This window comes from Dipodomys spectabilis, unplaced genomic scaffold (genome assembly GCF_019054845.1).
Source record: "Dipodomys spectabilis isolate Male_0828 unplaced genomic scaffold, ASM1905484v1 ptg000287l, whole genome shotgun sequence".
NCBI classification, from domain to species: Eukaryota; Metazoa; Chordata; class Mammalia; order Rodentia; family Heteromyidae; genus Dipodomys; species Dipodomys spectabilis.
The window spans coordinates 2,228,297-2,237,512 of record NW_024870964.1 but is presented as its reverse complement, the minus strand read 5'-3'; the positions used below and the strand labels follow the sequence as shown (position 1 = coordinate 2,237,512).

Below are 9,216 nucleotides of genomic sequence, written 5' to 3'. Positions count from 1 at the left end.
TATTGATCTTGCTAGCTATGTCCTTTGCCATGCAGAAGCTCTGCAACTTCATGCAACCCCATTCGTCCAACCTTTCATTGATTTGTTGTGTTTCCGGGTCTCTATTCAGAAAATTTCGGCCAGAGCCAAGGAGACCTAGGGTTTCTCCTATTCCATCCTGTAATGTTTTCAGAGTGTTTGTTTTGACTCTGAGGACTTTGATCCATTTGGAGTTGATTCTGGTGCAGGGTGATATATAAGGATCTAGCTTTAGTTTTCTACAAGTAGTTAAGCAATTTTGACAGCACCATTTACTGAAGAGGCTGTCTTTCTTCCATTCTATTTTTTTAGCTCCCTTATCAAAGATTAGATGACTATAGGTCTTTAGGTTCATTTCTGGGTTTTCAATTCTATGCCATTGGTCCTGAGGTCTGTTCTTGTGCCAGTACCAAGCTATTTTGATTACTATGGCTTTATTGTAGAGTTTGAAATTTGGTATTGATATTCCTCCAGCAGTGTTCTTTCCATTGAGGAGCGTTTTTGTTATTCGGGGTCTTTTATTGTTCCATATGAATTTTTGGATTGCCTCTTCTATTTCCTTGAAGAATGAGGTTGGAATTTTGATAGGTATCGCATTAAATTTGTAGATAGCCTTGGGAAGTATTGCCATTTCACGATGTTAATCTTTCCAATCCAGGAGCATGGGAGTTTTTCCCATTTTCTAAGTTCTGTTTTGATTTCCTTTTTCAAGTTTTTAAAGTTTTCACCATAGAAGAGCAGCAGACATGAAGCATGAAAGAGAAAGAGAGGAAATGGGAGAGTGAAAGAGAAAGAGAAATATCACAATACTGAAAGTGCATAACAAATAAACAAGAGCAGTATGAGAATATTCATATTGCTGTCTTTACACTCTACATATACATTTGAAGGTATTTGATGTATGATAACCCATCAAAATGAAATATAAAGTTATTTTGTTAAAAATAAAAATGTCTCAGGAGAAATTTTAAATGCAAAAACAATCTTCATGGAAGCAAACTCTAAGCTATTTCATGACTTTGAAAAGGATAAAGTGGTTGAAGTTAGTATAAATTCAGAAGTATGACAATTCACAACGATATAAAAAGGTATTCATATATTTAATAACATAACCCAAAGCAGAAAGCAAATGTTGGATAATTGATTTTTTTAAAAAACATTCTGTCAGGTGCTTGGAAGGTGGCTCAGTGTTAGAGTGCTTGCCTTGCATGCATGAGGCCCTAGATTTGATTTCTCAGCACCACATAAACAGAAAAAGATGGAAGTGGTGTTGTGGCTCAAGTGGTAGCACTAGCCTTGAGCTGAGGGACAGCACCTAGGACCCAGAGTTCAAGCCCCATTACCAGCAAAATCAAAATATAAAACAAAACTAAACACAGTCTCTCACTTTTGTGGCCTCAACACTTTAAAATCACTGCTTCAGCCTCTGGGTAAGATTTTAGGTGTGGACATTTATCAACAATCCTGATTCAGACTCCACTTGATAACTTTATAAATAAATATTTTGGTCTTAATTTTCCTCTTGGTAAATTCACATGCACCTATAAAAAATGGTTTGGCCATCCCAGTAACCTTCTCCAAGTACTTCATAATGATGACTTACAAAAAGTTGTATTATATTACAACAAGGAAAACAATGCTACAAATAAGAAAAACCAATAATTAAATATTAATGATTAATAAAATGAAAAACAAAACAATTACCAGTGTTTTCAGTATTTGAAGGGTACTACGTATTAGATTTTACTATTTTCTCATATTCCTGTACATTTAAAACTGCCTAAGATTATGATGTTCAACAAGAGTTTTATAGGCTATGAGCAGTCTTTAAAGTTACCCATTAAGATTACTATTTATGGCTCATCTCATCATTTGTATATGGCTTATATCATCATTTGTTCCTCACTAACATATAAAATAAGGAAGCCCTATATTTTTAATAGAAACTATGTAGTTAAAAGTCTTAACTCTTTATTCTGCTCCTTTACACAAAGACTTTGCAACTTCTCATTAGTAAAGTTTCTATAAACTCTGAAATGTACATACTTAGTAGCATATGTCTGCTAACATAAATCTTAAATACTTTATCAAAAATTTTTATGACCTGGGGCTGGGTAGGTGGCTCAGTGGTAGAGTGCTTGCCTTGCATGCATGAAGCCCTGGATTCGATTCCTCAGCACCACATAAGCAAAAAGAAAAAATTTGGAACTGGCACGTTGGTTCAAGTGGTAGAGCAGTAGCTTTGAGCTGAAGAGCTGAGGGACAGCGCCCAGTCCCAGAGTTCAGGCCCCACGCCCAGACTCCCCCCCCCCAAAAAAAAATTTATATCCTGCCAAACAGTCCTAGTTTTGGCATATATAAGCAAATTCCCAAAATTAAATATGTTTAAAACACTAAAACTTTAAAAAAAACCTTAACACTTGCTTCAGTGTTCATTATGACAGGTGCCTTGTATAAAATAATTGAATTCCTCCTCTTACACATCTCTTGAACAACAAATATCTGGAATTATTTTGTTTTTGTCATGTCAGTCTTTATTCTTAAATGTGTGCTTATGTAAGAAGTACATGGTTCTAAAATTTCATGGCAATTCTTTTGAGCTTACTTTTTGTTGAATTGTCTAGTTTAAGAAAATCAATTACACTTTATATATAACAAATGTTCTACGCTCAATTCAGCATCAAGTACTCTAACATTGGAACAATACAGAGAAGATTAGAATGGCCCCTGAGAAAGGATGACAGGCAAATTCCTGAACCATTCCATACTTTTACAACAACAGATGCTGGAGGGGATGTAGCCACAAGAGAACTGTACTGCATTCTTGGTGGGAGTGTAAACTTATTCAACCCTTTGGAAAGTACTATGGAGGTTCCTCAAAAGACTCCACATAGAGCTCCCCTATGACCCAGGAATCCCACTTTTGTGCATTTACCCAGATGATCACAAACAAGACCACACTAAAGCTACCAGCACAACTATGTTTACTGCAGCATTATTTACCATCGCTAAGATCTGAAACCAACCCAGATGCCCCTCAGTAGATGAATGGATCAAGAAAATGTGGTATTTATACCAATGAAATTCTATGCCTCCATCAGAAATAATGGCATCGCCCAATTTGTTAGAAAATGGAAAGACTTGGAAAAAAATATTAAGTGAAGTAAGCCAGATCCAAAGAAACATAGGCCCTATGTTTTCCTTAATTTTTAATAACTATTTTATGTCTGAGATAAGCAGAAAAGGTTAATAGCTTTGCACATATGACCAGATTAGGCAAATGAAACCCAAGATAGGAACACACGTGTGTTTTTCTCTTGCTTGTTATTGATTCTAATGTACTTATAACAGGTGATGTGTTTTTTTGTTTCTTTATATGTTCCTCCCCCATGCTATAACCCGTTTACACTGTATTTGAAGTTGTTGCGCCCACATCTTGTATATACGTTCCTCTAATTTGGGGAGGGAAAGGAAAAAAACAAGATGCTTAAATAGGGATACAGGTTGACCCATTATAACATTGAGATGTACAAGACACTCTATCGGGGGAGGGGGTTGGAGGGAAGAGTTGAGAGGCGTGAAGGGAAGGGATGGTAGGGGAAAAACCAAGGAGGGGGTAAAAATGCTCAATAAGAAATGTACTCATTACCTTACATATGTAACTGTAAACACTCTGCACAGGACATTTACAATAAAAATATGTATTAAAAACATACAAGGAAAACTTCATCTTACCACTGGACAGTTCAAACTGTCATTGGAACCACAAGTATTTTTTTTTTTTGGGTCCGGTCGAGGGGCATGAACTCTGGGCCTGGGTGCTGTCCCTCAGCTCTTCAGCTCAAGGCTAGCGCTCTACCACTTCCGGCTTTTTTCTTTTTGTTTATGTGGTGCTGAGGAATCAAACTCAGGGCCTCAGGCATGCAAGGCAAGCGCTCTACCACTGAACCACCTTCCCAGCAAGAACCACAAGTATTTATTAACATGACAACATCTCACCACAACTGCTGTCTACAAAAACCTAATTCCAGAAAAACAAAGGAAAATAGAAGACCAAACCAAAACCTGGCAAATCAACAAGAACATAGATAGTCACCTTTTAAGATCATAGATCTCCCAAATGAAAGCCAAGACATCCTTCAAGTGGACAGAACCAATCAGAAATTTAAAAAATGGATGTCAAGATAATATAATTCACACACTAAATAAGCAGGCCTTACAACAGGCAATCAAGGACCTAGAAGATATTTTCCAAATTATATTTCAAATACTGCTAAAAAATGTGATTAACGAAAAGATACAAAACATCTACAAGGAAATTTGTGAACAAGATGAGACCAACCAAAGATTAGCAAAATAATTCATGGAGTCTACAAACAGAAAGATAAATAATTTCTGAGAAGTCAAAGGAGTATAAGGGAAAAAACGATGCCTAGTTAAAACATATGAAAGAAGACACAGCTAAAAATAATCCCCTAACACTCTTACCCAAAGAAAAGATGTAAAGAAAGTCTACACAAAACATAAAACAAAGTTTTAATAAAGAGAGAATCCCTAAAATATGAGCAATGAGAAAACAGGGAAATCAAAAAGAAAGTAGAAAGTCTCCACAGCAAATAGATGACATAGAAGATAATCTCAGGTCTCAAAGACAGAATAGGTCTAATAGGAAAGAGGAGATAATCATTTAGAACCAAACCAAGAAATAAGAAACGATGTTGCTGGAAGTTCAAGACAGTTAGAAGATCAAACTTGGGGAAACAGGTATCAAGAAGCAGAAGAGCAGGAAACAAAGTGGATGGGAAACATATTACAGAATTCTAGCAGAGAAAATGTCAAACATCCAAAGAGATAAGCTCATTCAGAGAAGAGAAGCCTTTAGAACACCAAACAGAGAATACCAGAACAGAACAACCCACCACCACATTATAATCCATTAGAGGATCATTAGAGATCAAGGAAAGGATTCTTAAAGCTCTAATCAGAAAAGACTGATTATATAAAAAAGATACATAGTCAGAATAATTACAGATTTCTTAGCTGATATGGTCAAAAGGAGAGCCTGGGATGATAAATGGCAAACATTAAAGGTAAACAAATACCAAGCGTAAATAGGGTCCCAAGCCAAACACTCCTTTACATTTAAAGGATATATAAAAATATTTTTGACAAAGAGAACTTGGAACAATGAATCTCCAACATGAAAGTAGAAGAATATTGAACAGGAACTGAGGGAAGAGAATCAGAATATGTCTACAGTGTAGAATACTGGATGTGTGTTGCAGATACAAAATCATCTTCTATAGGTTCATTTAGTGAAACTTGTCATCCTCTATTGAAAGCAAAATTTCCATATACAGATTTCCAGTTACTTTGCTTACCTATCACTTCTGATCACAAATCCTCTTATGAAATTTTATAGTATCTTTGAAAAAATAAAATGATTTGCATATACTTATCATCTTAAGGAAATACAGTCTGTTTTTACATCTTTCATTCTGTGACAAACCCTTATTTTTTTGTTTCCCGGATTGCTGAAAAATGTATTCTTGGAAATAGGATATTGACAGTAAATCTGAGTGTAATTTTCATTTTTTAGCTTTCAAATATAATATAAACTTTGTTTTGACTAGTCATTTTCTAATTCATGAACACTAATATTTTGGTGCCTTTAAGACTTATTGTGGTATTGTAGTTGTTGTGTCTAATTGACTGAACCATTAGAGTATTCATGTATAAACCTGAGCATTGAACTTTTTAATTTTTATATCTAAAAGAGTCTCAAAGGGTTTACTTTAAAGAAATAATGGAGGGGGCTTGTCTCCATGTTCAAAACTTTAAATGCATTTCTATAAAAGTACTGGAAATACATCATGTTCACTGGAGCAATATAAAAGGTGAGAACAAACAGAAAAAAAAGAAAAAAATCAACACTAAAAGGTGAGAACATATTGCTGAAGAGAAAAGATTTGTTGATTAAATAACAGAAAAGAGTAAAATAGTCAGTTTCCTTGATTGAGACTGCATACATTTCACATGAATGTAGGTAAAGATGAGACTCAGACATAAATTCATATTTATTTTACTGAGATTCAAAAAATAACATAAGCAATATAGGTATTTTAAAGAACTGGTCATTCAAAGACCTGGATTCCTAATGGATGAAGAATGGAATTGAAAATAGCAGACGAAAACAAATCAATATTCAGGTATTATGATATTATAATACTATTATGAAAGAAATGAAAATTTGCCTGCTGAAGGAGAAAGTTTAGCCTGTAATTTCAATGTAAGGCATCATTTGTAATGAGTCTAATTTCTTTTCCTACAAGATATCCAAGAGTACTATACTCATCCTCTGAAGAGTAAAGAAGTAATCATTTTTATTAGCTTTGCTTAATATTATTAATGCATTTATAGCAAATAGGTTAAAATGTCTGCTCCCTTTCATTCGATGTAATAACTTACAATTCATATTATTACTGTCTCTTCATACAAGGCTGAAATCACTATTTCAAAGTAAAACAAACAGAAAAAAAGAAAATAACCTGGTAAAACCATCGCATACCCAAAATTAGGTGAAAACTCCACAATAAAAAATGAACATGAGGAAGTGGAAAAATAATGGCAGAGAAACAATAGAAAATTACCCTAGCTCTATCTAATGAAACAGAGATTTAGAGTCCTAGCAGGTACTCCACTTCTAGAAGGTCAAAGCAAGTCAGCTATAATTATATATAGATCCACAATACATAAAAAGATTTTATATTATCATCACAAAAAAACACAAATCTATGAAAAGTTACCTAGTTAGTCAGGTGACTGCTGTGACTGTGGTGGGGGAACATGTTCAAAAGCAGAGCTGCAGGTGGAAATAAAAGGGCCACATGAGAAAAAAATCAGGGACAGAGACAGCCACATCCAAACACAGACACACTTCACCTTACCACTGGACAGCTCAAACTGTCATTGGAACCACAAGTATAACATGACAACATCTCACCACAACTGATCTCTCCTCCTACACTTAATGGGCTAGACAAAAACCTAATTCCAGAAAATCATAAGAGAAGTCTATACCAACACCTGGCAAATCAACCAAGAACATAGAGAGTCAAATATTAAGATCATAGATGCTCTAAATGAAAGCCAAGACATCCTTCAAATGTACAGAACCAATCAGAAAAATACAAAAAAAAGTGATGTCAAGGTAGTGTAATTCACACAGTAAATAAGCAGGCATTACAACAGGCAATCAAGGACATAGAAGGTAGTTTTCAAAATACATTACAAATAGTGCTGAAAAATGTGATTACCAAAAAGATACAAAACCTCTACAAGGAAATTTGTGAACAAGATGAGACCAACCAAATATTAGCAAAATAATTCAGGGAGACTACAAAGAGAAAGATAAGTAAATTCTGAGAAGGCAAGGGAGTCCTAGGAAAAAATAGATGTCTAGTTAAAACTTATGAGAGAAGACACAGTTAAAAGACCAACTCCCAACCCCCCTATTCAAAGAAAAGATGTAAAGAAAGTCCACACAAGCCCAAAAACAAAACCTTAATAAAGATAAAAGCCTTATAAAGTGACCGTTTTGAAGACAGATAAATAAAAAACTATGAAGAATCTCTCCACAGAGAATAGATTACATAGAAGATAATCTCAAGCATCAAAGACTGAATAGGTCTAATAGGAAAGAAGAGATAATCATTTAGAACCAATCAAAGAAATAAGTTAGAAGATAAAACATGGGGGAGATAGGTATCAAGGAGAAGAGCAGGAAACAAAATGGATAGGAAACATATTACAGAATTCTAGCAGAGGATACCCTAAACAGGTTGAAGTAGAATTACTAACATAAGATAAAATAGAATTCAAATTAAAATTAGTTAGAAGAGACATTACATTCTGATAATGGCAGCTCTACATTAGTAGGATATGTAGAGTCTAAATATCAAAACCCTGAATCCTGGAGCATACCACTTCATCAACCAAATATTACTTAACATAAAAACACATCTCAACAAATCATTGTCATCCAAGGAAAAACTCAACCAAGAAACTGCAGACCTAAATAACTACATTGACCACCTAGTCCTAACAGACATGTATAGAATATACATTCAGCGTCAGAATATACATTCTTCACAGCAGCTCATGGAAGATTTTCCAAAATAGAACATATCCTATGTCACACGGATATTCTGTCCAAAGAAAAATTAATTGAATTCCCATATCTTGTCAGATCATAAGAGAACAAACTTAGAATTAAATGGCTAAAGCAAATAAAAAATTGTCAAACCCATGAAGACTGAACAACATCTTGCTGAATGAACAATTGGACACTGAAGGTATTAGAAAAGAAATCTGAGGGGCTGAGAAGGTGGCTCAGTGGTAGAGCACTTGCCTTGCATGCATGAGGCCCTAAGTTCGATTCCTCAGCACCACATAAGCACAAAGAAAAAAAGCCGGGAGTGGCACTGTGGCTCAAGTGGTAGAGTGCTAGCCTTGAGCTGAAGAGCTGAGGGACAGCACCGAGGCTCAGAGTTCAGGCCCCACAACCGGACCCCCCCCCCCAAAAAAAAAAGAAATCTGAAAGTTTCTGGAATTTAACAAAAATGAACACACAAATTACCAGCTCCTCTGGTATTTGCAGTATTTCAAGGAAAATACATAGCTCTGAGGATCTCCATCAAGCAACTGGGGAAATCTTAATTATGCACCTCAAGCTCCTTGAAAACAAGAACAAACCCAGACACAAAGCAGTACACAGAAACAAATAAAAAAATCAGAAATAACTAAATAAAGACAAAATAAAACATGGAAAGAATCAAAAAATCAGGGTTTGTTTTTTAAATAAATTAACAGACTTGAGAGACCCTTACCAAATCTGACTAAGAAGAGAACTTATATAGGTATATAGATAAAAAGCCAGCAGATTGTGAGATCTTTACTTTCTCTACAACACACAATGACCTCATATCTCAAATATATTTAGAGCCCCAAAAGTTAACCCCCCCAAAAAAAACAAATTCTCAAAGAACCAACAACCCTCTTAATAAGTGGGCTAAAGATTTAAAGAGAGACTTCTCTGAAGAAGAAATATGCATGGCCAATAGACACATGAAGAAATATACAACATCTAGTCATAAAAGAAATGCAAATCAAAGCAACATTGAGAATTCACTTCACCCC

General features: G+C 35.0%; 1 non-coding gene across 1 annotated transcript; it reads left to right on the top strand.

Moving 5' to 3' along the window:
- The first annotated feature begins 2,687 nt into the window (after window positions 1-2,687).
- LOC122126661 lies at window positions 2,688-2,790 on the top strand. The gene has a single exon (XR_006150993.1). It is a non-coding gene; the product is annotated as a U6 spliceosomal RNA (small nuclear RNA).
- The last annotated feature ends 6,426 nt before the right edge of the window (window positions 2,791-9,216 follow it).